This window comes from Myotis nattereri (assembly GCF_964212035.1).
Source record: "Myotis nattereri genome assembly, chromosome: Y".
NCBI lineage: Eukaryota > Metazoa > Chordata > Mammalia > Chiroptera > Vespertilionidae > Myotis > Myotis nattereri.
In genome coordinates, this window is record NC_138094.1 from 10,717,925 (window position 1) to 10,732,681 (window position 14,757).

The window sequence follows — 14,757 nt, forward strand, 5'->3', positions numbered from 1 at the left end:
TACTTGGTTGCCCTGGTGGTCCATGGTCTCAGTCACCTGTGTCAACCCAGGTCAGAGTAAGAACCAAATGGTCCCCAAATAAGGAAACACCATGTTAACGCATGTACGTAGGAAGCCATGGGCTCCTGGGGAAATCTTCTAGAACACCGTGGAGGAATCTGAAAACTGGAGATGTGCCCTGGCTGGTTGGGCATCGTCCTACTAGTGGAAGGGCACAGGGTCGGGGCACGTACAGGAGTCAACAGTATTTCTCTCCTGTCTCTCCCCCACTCCTCTCTCTCTGTCAAATGGATGAAAAGAAACGAAACCCAGATTACTTGAGAAGGTGGCGGCTGGCAGGACAGAGGGGAAAAGGTGATGTGAGTGAAAGGGGAAAGGAGAGTGTGTGGATGTGTGTGTGTGTGTGTGTGTGTGTGTGTGCGTGCGTGTGTTTGTGTGTCTGTGTGTGAGTCAGGGACAGTTAAATATGGCAGGAGTATCAGAGCCTGGCAGAACCAGTTCTCCTGGACAGGGAGCACCTACCACCTCCGTGGACATTCCACACCATCTGGAAGTGAGGAGCAGCCTCTTGTAGGAACTCATAAACACCACTGCCAACACAGGCCTTAAACACTGCCCGCAACCTGGCAGCCATGCCAGCCCAAATCCTGCTGACCCACCCAAAGACCAGTAGACCCTAGGACCTCCACCTCCAAAGGTACTGGCCTCCCATAACAGTATGTGAGACATCGCCCCACCCCAGCAGCAGATATCTGGACACCACAGTTGCGCTTTGCCTGAGCGCAGGCCTTCTGAGCCCACCCTCCACAGGCCTCTTCTGGGTGCTGCTGAGAGCACCTGCTGGGCACACTCTTAGCCAAACAAGGGCGCACTGCTCCAGCAGTAGAAATTCTAAATTCCCTCTCCCTGGATACCTGCCCACAGACACCTCAGTCGTGCGGCTTCAGAGCCAGGGCCTTTCAGTTTGCGTCAGTGCGCCGCACTGACAAATGTACCTCAGTTGCCCCTGTTAGCCGCCACTGGACGTGCATATCCAACCACGGACACCGCAGCAAAAACTGAGTCTTCCCACCCAACAGCTGCAGAACTCTGGACACCACAGTTGCACCTTTCCAGTGTCCAGGCCTCCTGAGCCCAACCACCCCAACAGACATTTCCTGGGTGACTCTGTGAGCCCCTGCTGGGCACGCACAATTTCAACCAAGACCACAAGGCAGCAAAAACTGGGATATACCCCTTCCTATAGCTGACTTCTGGACACCGCAGTTGCGTCTTTTCAGCACACAGGGCTACTGAGACTGCTGCCCCTAACGGCAGCTCCTGATGCCACTTTGAGCCCCAGCTGGGCGTGCTCATATCCAAACAAGGCTGCACAGCCCCAGCAGTAGAAATGTGGACTTCCCCCATCCCGACTGCCAAACACCATACACCATGGTCGCATGGTTTTAGCACGCAGGCCCCCTGAGGCCACTGCACCAGCAGGTAACTCTCAGGGCCTCTGTGACCTGCCACTGAGCACACTAGTATCCAACCAAGTGCTGAATGGCCCAGCAGAAGATAGTCGGACTTCCTCCTTTCCATCTGCAGACCTCTGGTCACTGCATTGCACTGATCCAGCACGCAAGTCCCCTGAGCCTGCTGCAAGGCACAACATGCTGGCATCCAGTCCCCACAGTAGCGCTGCTCCAGCACAAGGGCCCCCTGAGCCCACTGCCCCAGTAGACGATACTTGGGTACCTTTGTAAGCAGGCACTGGGCATCCAATTCCAATTATGGATGCTCATCCCCCAAAGCAGAAAATGGGACTTCTCCCTACACGGGCCAGAGGCACAGCACAATCACTCTGATCCAGTGTGTAGGCCCCACAAGCACACACCACTTGCAGACAGCTCCTGGTGCTATCACTGGGCATATGCCTTTCCAACTGAGGGTGCATGGCTCCCTCAGTAGGATGCAGGGCACCACCCCTCCCCCCCACACACCCCGGGTTACCTACCTCTGGACAGTCTGCTGCTGGATCCTAAACCCCTTTGTGATTCAGAGGGAAATCACACTGGCCAGAATCCCACTGCCTCAACCACAAACTACGAGATACCCGCCTCCGCACACTCATAGGCCTGGGACCTCATAGTGAGTTTCAGAGTAATGCTAATCCAGCGACGGTCACACCACACCAGCTAAAGTCACAGTTCCTGAGCCGCAGGCCCCAAGACTCCTTAATCCCAGGCAATGGTCTTTGGGAACAAACAGTGAGCACATACCAGTGAGACCTCAGAAAACCTTTTCCACCAGAGCCGGAACAATAATCACATCCAAAACACCTTGCAAAACAATGCTGGGGGTCAGTCACATTGCTAACCCGTGATAACACTTCATCCACAAATAAGACACTAACAGTCAAGACCCAACTACCTCAAGAGAACCCAAATAGCTCAAGTAGGGAGCTCCACTAGATGACCTATCCCAGAAGACCTGAGAGATCACACCATTAGAAACACCCCCAAAAGAACCTGAGTAGCAAAGCAGTTGAATCTAGCTCACAGATACAATACCAATATTACAACAAAACATAGGGAGACAGAAAAGGAATCCCCAAAGGAATGAATAAAGTGAAAACTACGGAAAAGGAGTTAAATGAAATGGAGGCAACTAACGTGTCAGATGAAGAAAGTTTAAAATGCAAGAGGAGTGCCTATGGGAGCTTTGTGACAACACCCAACAAAACAACATCTGCATCATAGGCATATCAGAAGGAGAAGAAGTGAAGCAAGGAATAGAAAACATGTTGGAAGAGATAATGACAAAAACTTCACGGATATTGGCCAGAAAATAACTATGCAAGTGCAAGAACCACACAGGGTCCCAAACAAGATGAACCCAAAAAGACCAACACTAAGACCCATCATAATTAAACATCAATGCCAAACTAAGAATCATAAAGGCCATTAGAGAGAGACAGAGAAAGTTACCTACAAGGGATCTCCCATTAGAATATCAACTGATTTCTCAACAGAAACACACCAGGCCAGAAGGGGATGGAATAAAATATACAAAGTGATGTGAAACAAGGGACTGAATACATACCCAGCAAGTCTACCATTCAAAATTGAAGATGGAATCTGGACATTCACAGACAAAAAAGGGCTAAGAGAGTTTATTAACACCAAGCCAGCAATGCAAGAAATGCTAAAAGGACTGCTGTAAAAAGAAGAAACAGAAAGGCAAGATGAAACAAATATATAAGAATAAAAATGATGACAAACAAGTACATATCAATAACAACATTAAATGCAAAGGGATTAAATGCTTCAATCAAAAGACATAAGGTAGGTGAATGGATAAGAAAACATGATCCATATATTTGGAGTCTGTAAGAGACCCACCTCGGAGCTAAGGATTCACACAGACTGATAGTGAAGGGATGGAAAATAAAAGTGTTTCAGGTAAATGGAAATGAGAAAGAAGCTGGGATGGCAATACTTATATCTGACAAAATAGAACTCAAAGTGAAGGCCATAACAAGAGACAAGGAAGGCCACTACATAATACTAAAGGGGGAAATTCAACAAGAAGATATAACTCTGGTAAACATATATGCACCCAATACAGAAGCACCCAAATACATAAAATACACACTTCTGGAAGGTATTAAGGGACAGATAGCAATATAGTCATAGTTGGGGATTTTAATACCCCATTGACACCACTGGATAAATCCTCTAAACAAAAAAAACTCCAAAGAAACAGCAATCCTAAATGACTCTCCAGTTCAGATGGACTTGACATCTTCAGAACATTTCATCCCAAAGATACTGGATATACATTCTTCTCCAGTGCACATGGGATCTTTTCAAACACAGACTACAGATTAGGACACGCAACATCTCTTCAAATTCAAGAGCATAGAAATCATAATAAGCATCTTCTCAGGTCACAATGGCATAAAACTAGAAATCCACTGCAATAAAAACAATGAAAAAATCAAACACTTGGAGGCTAAATAGCATGCTATTAAACAATGGTTGGGTTATCAAAGAGATCAAAGAAGAAATGAAAAGCATCCTGGAAACAAGTGACAATTAAAACACACAATCCTAAAATCTATGGGATACAATGAAAGCAGCCCTGAGAGGCAAGTTCATAGCTCTACAGGCCTACCTCCAAAAACAAAAAAAAATGGTAATGAAGTATCTAACCTTGCAACTTAATCAATTAGAAAGAAAGCAACAAGAAATGCCCAAAGTACTCAGAAGGTAGTAGATAATAAAGATCAGAGCAGAAAGGAACAACAAAGAGACCAAAAAAATATAAAAGATCAATGAAACCAGGAGCTGGTTCTTTGAAAGGATACCAACAATCATGAACTGCTAGCCAGGCTCAACAAAAACAAAAAGAGATGACCCAAATAAACAAAATTATAAATGAAAGAGGTGAAGTAACAAATGACCCCACAGATATACAAAGGATTGTAAAAAATTACAACAAACAACTCTACTCCAACAAACTGGACAACCTGTGTAGCTGGACATTTGTAAACAAGGATCTGATGTCCTGCCAAGAAGAAGCGAATGTTCTATCAGGAGCACAGCGAGAACTGCAAGCGAGTCACGCTGGGTCAACATTGCACACAATCTTGAGTTCCAAGAACATTTACGTCCCTGAGAAAGGCTCAGATTAAATAGTTGTAGGTGTAAAACAGAAAGGGAGGGCACAGCTGCAAGTTGTCTTCAATATGCTATAGTAATCCTATATAATAAAAGGCTAATATGCAAATAGACAAGAAGCAGAACGACCGATTGCTATGCTATACACTGACCAACAGAGGGCAGAAACCCAATGCAGGAGCTTCCCCTGGTGGTCAGTGCGCTTCCACAGGGGGAATGCCACTCAGCCAGAAGCCCTGAGCCCGGCTCATTGCTGCCAAGTGCAGCGGTGGTGGCAGGAGCCTCTCACATGGGGAGTGGGCCTAACCCATCAGTTGGACATCCACTCAGGGCTCCTGGACTGCGAGAGGGCACAGGCCAGGCTGAGGACTTCCCCCGCTAAGTGCACGAATTTCGTGCACCGTGCCTCTAGTAATATAGAACAAAACAAGATTTATTTTTTTATTTTATTTTTTATTGATTTTTTACAGAGAGGAAGGGAGAGAGATAGATCGATGAGAGAGAAACATCGATTAGCTGCCTCCTGCACATTCCGTATTGGGGATGTGCCCGCAACCAGGGCACATGCCCTTGACTGGAATCTAACCTGGGACTCTTGGGTCCGCAGGCTGAAGCTCTATCCACTGAGCCAAACCAGTCAGGGCACAAAACAAGATTTAATTGATTCACTGCTGACACATGACCTTGTACCAAACCCCAATAAAAGCGATGGTGAGAGTGCAAGGTTTGCTGCATGCCTGAGCGAGCTGTAGCCCTCTGTCTGGCATCAATCATCCTGAGTGCTCATCTTACCTCTGCGTCTTTGGTTCAGTAAACATCCCTCAACTCTTGGCACCCAAATAGGGACCTTAAGGTAAGTACTGGGAACGCACAGGACTGAAAGGCAAAAAGTCTGCAATGGTATATGCAAAACTTTCGGCAAGCCAGGCAGCGCATTGGGGAACTCCCCAACGGCAGAGAGTCAATATATGACTCTGCTGCGTTCAGTGCTTAAAAGCACTGGGGTTAGTGTGTCTCAAGACACTTTTAGGAAATTAGCTAGAGAAATAAAAAGGCATTGTTATTGGTTTGAGCTGACAGGCAGAAATCAGTTAAATCTAAAGGTTCATGCGCTACGTCACGCTCATCAGAATGGAGATCCTATAGGACAGGAAGTTTGGTCCTTATGTACTTTGATTACTATGGCTCTTAAATCTTTGCAGTCAAAAGCAGATTATAAGGCTACTCCAATTAAAGTTACTAGCTCTCGTTCTTACTCTGCTTGTGAAACTGATAAAGACATGCCTTCTTTGCCTCCTGGAAATAATACGGACCAAAAAAGGAAAGATTTTGAACGGAAGTTGAAGGGATATGAAGATATAGAAGAGACTGATAAAGAGGACATCCAGGATTTGTCAGAAAGTGAAACTAGTAGCACTGATTCAAGTGGTAGCGAACAAACGAGATTAAAAAAGAAAATCAAAACAAGGGATGACAAACAAGAGTTCTTAAAAGATTTGCTGACTCATACGAAGGCTTTAATATGTGGTATCCCACCGCCTCATGTTAAACCCACTAATAAGTTACAGGAATTAATCAAAAATGCTTTTCCAGTTCAACAGCCACTGTCAGAGGAGCCCGGAGTAACTCCCTCGGCTCCTCTTCCAGACCCACCACATTATTCCACAGGGGCACATAGGCAATTCCAGCTGCCCTTGCCTACTGAAATAAACAAAATATTATTTGATTCAGAACCTGGAGATGAGATTGTTCCTCCCACATGGAGAGAAGAGATAATGATTTCCTTGCATTTCTGATACAGCGGCAGCCAATGCCACAGGATCTGCAATAATATCCCCAATATCCAAATGGTTATGCTAATGTGGCTCATAGTCCTCAGTCCTCATGAGTTTAAACCTCTCAAAAGTTTAAAAGAGGCAATTAATTCTTATGGCATGCATTCCCCGTTTGTGATGGGATTACTTACTAGTTATGCCTCGGAATTTTTGCTAATTCCCCTCGATTTGGAAGCTTTGACCTAAACTGTACTGGATCCAGGAATATATTTACAATTTAAAACATGGTGGAGAGAGGAAGCTGACGTTATGGCTAGAGAAAATGCAGCAAAACAGCCTCCAGGACAAACATTTCAGGAATTAACTGGGTCTGGACAGGATGGGCGATTGCAAGCACAGGCACCTTTTTCAGATTTGCATATCACTCAGATAAATTATGTTGTTTAAGAGCTTGGCAGAGAGTGGATACACCTGGAAAGGCATCTTCTGCTTTTACTAAAATTACTCAACAATCAGGGGAGCCTTACACTGACTTTCTGTCAAGATTAACAATAGCAGCTGAAACCGGTTTGGCTCAGTGGATAGAGCGTCGGCCTGTGGACTGAAAGGTCCCAAGTTCGATTCCGGTCAAGGGCATGTACCAGGGTTGCGGGCACATCCCCAGTAGATGTGCAGGAGGCAGCTGATCGATGTTTCTCTCTCATCAATGTTTCTAGCACTCTATCCCTCTCCCTCCCTCTCTGTAAAAAATCAATAAAATATATTTTTTTAAAAAAGATTAACAATTGCAATTAGAAAGGCTCTCTCTCAGGAAGAGTCATGAAGATTATTTCTTCACTATTTCTTTACAACCTCAAGACTATGAGAAATTTGCATTTACTGTCCCGGCTTTAAATCAAGCTCAACCCACTCAACGGTATCAATAGAAAGTCTTACCACAAGAAATGTTCAACAGTCCTACTATATGTAAGGCATATGTGCATCAGCCTTTAGAAATAGTCAAAAAAAGATTTCCTAATACTCTAATTTATCATTATATACATGATATTTTAATAGCTTCTGAAATTCAATCACAATTACAGGAGATTTACCAATACCTCCTTGAAAAATTCTAAGACTATAGATTAGAAGTAGCCCCAGAAAAGAAACAATGGCAGGAGCCATGGAAATATCTTGGGCAAAAATTAACAGATGTCTCCATTATTCCACAGAAGGTTCAAATTAGAAGAGACAGTTTAGAGACTCTAAACGATTTTCAAAAGTTATTAGGAGACATTAATTAGTTGAGACCCAGTCTTGATATACCTACTTATCAATTGACTAATTTATTTCAAATCCTAAAGGGGCCACCTGAATTAAATAGCCCACATGTTTTAATCCCTGCTGCAGAAAAATAATTAACTTGGATAGAACAGCATATACAACAAACACAATTAAATAGACTTCTCTCCATAGACAATTTTAAATTATTAGTTTCCACACTGAGCATTCTCATACAGGGTTACTTGTTCAAGATAGTAATGTTATTGAATAGATTTTCTTGCCTCATAAATCACAGCAAAATAAAACAGACTTATATTCAAACAATTTGCCAAATTATTTACAAGGGGAGATTAAGATTAAGACCATTATGTGGTTTAGATCCAGAAGAAATTATAGTACCTTTTACTGTCAAAAAAATTCAAAAATTGTTTCGAATATGTGATAACTAGCAAACTGCTTGTGCTCATTTTTTAGAGAAAATACATAAACATTATCCTACAAATAAAAGGTGACAATTTCTTAAGAAAACTGAATGAATATGGCCTCATCATATTATAGCTAATGAACCAATTCAAGGCCCCACTGTTTATACCAATGCAAACAAGCTAGGAATAGCTGGTTTTCATTTTCAACAGCTAACAAAGGTAATTCAGTCTCCATACACTTCAGTACAATGCGCAGAACTATTTGCCATTGTTTTATTACTACAACATTTTCCTCAAGCTGTAAATATTGTCACTGATTCTCAATATGCAGTAATTACTCACTTACTAAAAGCTTTTGCAGTAATGGAAATACTTCAAAATATTAACACTGATAATGGTTCTGCATATCTATCTACAAAATGTCAAACATTTTTTTTCAATTTCATCATATCACTCACATCACTGGCATCCCTTGTAACAATACAGGACCAGCTATTATTGAAAGACAAAATCACACCTTAAAGGAAATGATCAAAAAACAAAAACAGGGAGAATCCCCTAAATGAAGACTATTAATAGCTCTATTTACTTTAATTTTTTTAAATCAAGATGAGACTGACAGTACTGCTGCTCAGCGACACTGGGTAAAGGATATTTCACAAGAATTCAATCAACCTGTGTTTTATCATAATGAGTCCTCTCAGTCATGGGATCCTGCATGGGTCCTACGATGGGGGCAAGGATATGCTTATATTTCCACAGGTAAAGAAAAGTTCTGGGTTCCTGAGAGGCGTCTTCAGCGGAGACATGGGAACCAAAAGGAAGTTCTACTTAAGTGCCCTGACTAAGGATTTCTCAGAGATGACCTTGATGGGGTCTCCTACCCGCAAAGCTCTAAGTTCAACGCAACATTCATCTGTACCAACCTGGGGTCAGGTGAAGAATCTTACGAAAGAGGGAGAACAACTGGTTTGGCATCATGGTAAAGAAGTGACGCCATCGACTTTGTTCCTTGCTATACTTGCACTAATAACCACTCAGGTAAATGCTAAGAATCATATATACTGGGCTTATAGTCCTAATCCCCCACCGAATAGAGGTGTTTCTTGGTTGGATTCAAAGGTTCGAATTTATGTTAATGACTCAAATTGGTTACCCGGACCTTATGATGATCGAGGTCCATTAAAACCAGAAGAGGAAGGTAGAGTCATAGAAAATCATACCACTGGAACTCAGCGAGTGCCAATATGCTTAGGTCAAGGAGACCATTGTTCAACAATACAGGCACAAGCCCTGCTGAACATTTTAAAAACACTATTACCGCAACAAAAAACAGACATTTGATTCTTCTGAGTGCCCATGGGTTTAAAAATGTTAGTTGGGATAACAACAGTACACCTCCATTACTTCCACCATGTCATGTTCCTATGTTTACACACTTGTCTGATTGAGTCCATTGGGAATCCTGTAGAGGAGAGACAGTTTGGGTTTTATCTAATACTTCCTATGGAAGCATTACTGATTGGAGCCCTTCAGGTTCTGCCCCTTCCAAAGCCAATGGAGCTGATCTACGATGGCATAGAGGAGAGAACAAGTCCATATCCACGCAAGCGAATGTAAGCATCGTATGGCATGATGGAGGATTTGCTCCCCCAACACCTCATCAAGAAGGACATCCTGCTGAATCTGACTTATGGAAACTGGGGTCTGCCTTACACTCTTTGAAAGCATATATTTGCATAAAATAAGCAAATCTATAAAAATAACTCTGGGATATACACCTTACAATTTTATGCTAACAAAACTGCCTTTGCACAAGCCTGTGTTCGATTACCATTTTTATTAATGATAGATGATCAAATTGTAAGTCTGCAGAGACAAATGCATATGAAATATAACTAGAATTATTCATCACTTTGCATTACTCCTGTACCTTAGAATGAAAGTCTGTTTCCATGGGAAAAGGTTAAAAAACATATGTTCAATCATAAAAATCTAACAAAAGAAATTCTAAATTTACAATCTCATATACAAAAAATATTTCAAAAGAAACTGCATAAATTAACTGGGAAAAAAGTGTTAAAAATATGGTTAAGGAATTGCAACAATTAAATCCTATACCCCATTTACAAGCTACTTTAGGAGCTCCTGCTGGAATACTATTATTGATACTCTATCTCTGTATCATTTTATATTTAGTCTTCCAAGGACTCGGGAAAACCAAGCAACTAATTAGGAGAAAAACAGCTGTGTTTTCACTGATGCTCCATCAAATGAAGCAAGAAAAAAAAAGGGGGGGTTTGTAGCAGGACATTTGTATACAAGGATCTGAAGTCCTGCCAAGAAGAAGTGAATGTTCTATCAGGAGCACAGCGTGACTTTCAAGCGAGTCACGCTGGGTCAACACTGCACACAATCTTGAGTTCCAGGAACATTTTCCTCCATGAGAAAGGCTAGGATTAAATAGTCATGGGTGTAGAACAGAAAGGGAGGGCACAGCTGCAAGTAGTCCTCAATAAGCTATTGTAATAATATAGAACAAAACAAGATTTAATTGATTAACTGCTGATTCACTAACCTTGTACCAAACCTCAATAAAAGCAATGGTGAGAGTGCAAAGTTTGCTACATGCCTAAGCGAGCTGTAGCCCTCTGTCTGGCATCAATCATCCTCTATGGCCGTCTTACCTCTGAGTCTTTGGTTCATTAAACATCCCTCATCAATCTGGACAAAATAGACATATTCCTAGAAAAATACAAGTTTCCAATACAAAATCAGGAAAAAGCAAACAACGTGAACAAGCCGAAAACTAGTGAGAAAATTGAAACAGTAATCAAAAAGCTTTCAGAAAACAAAAGCCCTGGACCAGATGGCTTCACAGGGGAGTTTTACCAAACTTTCAAAGAAGAAATAAAACCAATTCTTCTCACACTCTTTCGAAAAATTCAGGAGGAAGGCACGCTTCCAAGCTCTTTTTATGAAGCCAGCATTACCCTAATTCGAAAACCAGGAAAAGAAAGAGACTTACAAGCCAATATTCCAGTTGAACAGTGATGATGCAATCCTCAACTAAATTCTAGCAAACTGGATCCAGCATTACATTAGAAAGATCATACACCAAGAACAAGTGGGATTTATCCCAGGGATGCAAGGCTGGTACAATATCCTCAAATCAATAAGCATGATACATCACATAAAAAAAAATGAGAGACAAAAAAAAACACAATCATATCATTTGGTGCAGAAAAGGCATTTGACCAAGTGCAACAGCCTTTTCTGATAAAAACACTCAGCAAAGTGGGAATAGAAGGATCATCCCTCCCCATATAAAAGCCTTATATTAAAAGCCTACAGCCAACATCATACTCAATGGGCAAAAACTAAATCCATTTCCCTCAAGAACAGGAACAAGACAGGGATGCTCGCTTACACCACTTCTCTACAAAATGGTACTGGAAATGCTAGCCACAGTGATCACACAAGAAAAGGAAATAAATGGCTCCCAAATTGGAAAATAACAAATAAATTGTCATGATTTGCAGATGACATGATACTGCACATAGAAAACCCCAAAAACTCCTTCAAAAAATTAGTAAACTTAATAAATGAATTCGGCAACGTAACAGAGTAAAAAGTTAACACCAAGAAATGTATGGTATTTTATACACCAATAGTGAACTTACACAAAGAGAGTTTGAAAAACAATCCCATTTATCATCCCACCAAAATAATTAAGATACCTATGAATAAACTTCGTTACAAAGGTAAAAGACCTCTACTCAGAAACTGCAAGACGTTGAAAAAGAGATAGAGGAAGACAGAACTGATTAAAGAACATGCCATGTTAATGCTTGGTAGAATCAACATCATGAAAATTGCTGTACTACCCAAAACGAACTATCGATTCAATACACTCCACGTTAAAATACCAACAGCATATTTCACAGACCTAGAATGAACTCTCCAAAAATCCATCTGTAATAAAAATAAAATGACCCTGAACCCGAACAGGTTTGGCTCAGTGGATAGAGCGTCGGCCTCCAGACTGAAAGGTGCCAGGTTCAATTCTGATCAAGGGCATATACCTTGGTTGGGGGGACATCCCCAGTAGAGGGTGTGCAGTGGGCAGCTGATCCATGTTTCTGTCTCATCAATGTTTCTAACTCTCTATCCCTCTCCTTTACTCTCTATTAAAAACCAATAAAATATATTTAAGAAACAAACAAACCTCAAATAGCTGCAAGGATCCTGAGAAAGAAGAACAAAGTAGGAGGGATCTCAGAACCAGATATCAAGCTGTTTTACAAAGCCACTGTTCTCAAAACTGCCTGACACTGGCACAAGAATAGACGTATAGACCAATGGAATAGAATAGAGAATGAAGAAATCAATCGAAACCACTAGCTCAATTAATATTGATAAAGGAAGCAAAAACATACAATGGAGACAAAACAGTCTCTTCAATAAATGGTGCTGGGAAATTTGGTCAGATACGTGCAGAAAATGAAACTAGGCCACCAACTGGCACCATACACAAAAAACAAACTCAAAATGGATAAAGGACTTAAAGATAAGACAGGAAACTAAAAATATTAGAAGAAACCACAGGCAGCAGAGTCTCAGACATATGCTGAAGCAATATCTTCACCGAACCAGCTCCTGGGACAATGGAAAATAAAGTTAAAATAAACAAATGGGATGGCATCAAAATAAAAAGCATCTTCATGGCAAAATAAATCATCAACAAGACAACAAAGCCCACTGCATGGGAGAACATATTTGCCAATGTTCTCTCTGATAAGGGTTTCATCTCCAACATTTACAGGGAACACATACAATTTAACAAAAGGAAGATAAACAACGCAATCACAGAAATGGGCAATGGAACTAAAAAGATACTTTTCCAGAGAGGACTAAAGGAAGGCCAAGAGACACATGCTCAGAGTCACTAATCATCTGAGAGATGCAAATGAAAAGGACAATGAGATACCACCCCACAGCTGTCAGAATGGCTATCATCAACAAATCAACAAAGGGCTAGTGCTGGTGAGGATGGGGAGAAAAAGGAACCCTCCTTCACTGCTGGTGTGAATGCAGACTGGTGCAGCCACTATGGAAAAAGGTATGGAGTTTCCTCAAAAAACTAAAAACGGACTCCCATTTGACCCAGTGATCCCACTTCTAGGAATATATCCCAGGAACCTAGAATTACCAATCAGAAAGGATACATGCACCTCTATTTCACTGCAGCACAATTTACAATAGCTAAGATTTGGAAACAGCCTAAGTGCTGGTCAGCAGATGAGTGGGTTAAAAAGCCGTGGTACATCTACACACTGGCATAGTATGCTGCCGCAAAAAGGAAGAAACACTGACAATGTGCAACAGCATAGATGGAGCTGGAGAGCATTATGCTAAGCAAAGCCAGTCAGTCAGTCTGAGAAAGATAAATATCACATGACCGCACTCATCTGTGAATTATAATGAACAACATAAACTGATGAACAAAAACAGATCCAGGATTCTGAAGATGGCGGCGATATAGGCAGACGCGTCCCAGGTCGTGTCCCGGAGCAAATGGAGTGAGCAGCTGAAACTAATAACACCCACCCTAATTGGCGAAATTGCTCAGCTGGTGAGACCGTTTGCAGCTGGGAAGGGCAGAACTCCCCTGGAAAGGTAAAAAAACCAGGGATTTGGGCAGGAAAGTTTGCCAGACCTCTGAGCCCAGAGGGTCGGATCGAGACTGCGTGGCAGACAGCCGTGTCCCTTGGGACAGGCATAGCCCCTGACTGGGGAAAGGAGATCCGCGGGATTCCTGGTGCCATCGGGGGATTTGAGAGCTGGGTTCTGTGATCACAGAGGACTGAGCCTAAGGGGGCAGCCTGAAGAGCTGACCAGACCATGCAGTGCTGGTAAGAGAAGAGCTTACAGAAACCAAGCATTTCCCGTTTCCGTGGCCGGCGTTTGTTTGTTTACACTGAATCCTGTTCATAAGATATTTTGGATACAGACACACACCTGTGCTGAAGAGAGGGAGAGGGTGCGGAGGAGTGGAATCTGCGGAGAGACGGAGGAGAGAAGGGGGGCCGGGAGAGGTGGCAGTGAATTGAGTGCTGAGACACCCCTGAGCACAGGACTGGGGCATCCATACGAATAACAGGGGTGCCAGAACAACAGGAAGAAGAACAAGGATCAGAAAACCTATTTGAAGAAATAATATCAGAAAACTTCCCTGAGGTGGGGAGGAAAAAAGTCACACAAGCCCAGAGAGTCCCAAACAAGGTGAACCCGAAAAGACCCACACCAAGACACATCATAATTACCATGGCAAATGTTCAGGACAAAGAGAGAATCTTACAGACTGCAAGAGAGAGACGGAAAGTTACATACAAGGGATCTCCCATTAGATTATCAAATGATTTCTCAACAGAAACACATCAGGCCAGAAAAGAATGGACGGAAATTTACAAAGTGATGCAAAGCAAAGGTCTGAATCCAAGAATACTCTATCCAGCAAGGCTATCATTCAAACTTGAAGGGGAAATAAGAAGCTTCACAGACAAATAAAGGCTAAGGGAGTTTATCACCACCAAGCCAGCATTGCAAGGAATGCTAAAGGGACTGATA

At 42.3% G+C, this 14,757-nt stretch overlaps 1 pseudogene across 1 annotated transcript in view; it reads left to right on the forward strand.

Moving 5' to 3' along the window:
* The first annotated feature begins 1,439 nt into the window (after positions 1 to 1,439).
* The window catches only part of LOC308512332 (centriole and centriolar satellite protein OFD1-like), a 133,694-nt pseudogene continuing 120,376 nt past the window's right edge, over positions 1,440 to 14,757 (forward strand). Inside the window, exon 1 of the transcript in view lies at positions 1,440 to 1,482. The product of the transcript in view is annotated as a centriole and centriolar satellite protein OFD1-like (transcript). The remainder of the gene's footprint in view (positions 1,483 to 14,757) is intronic.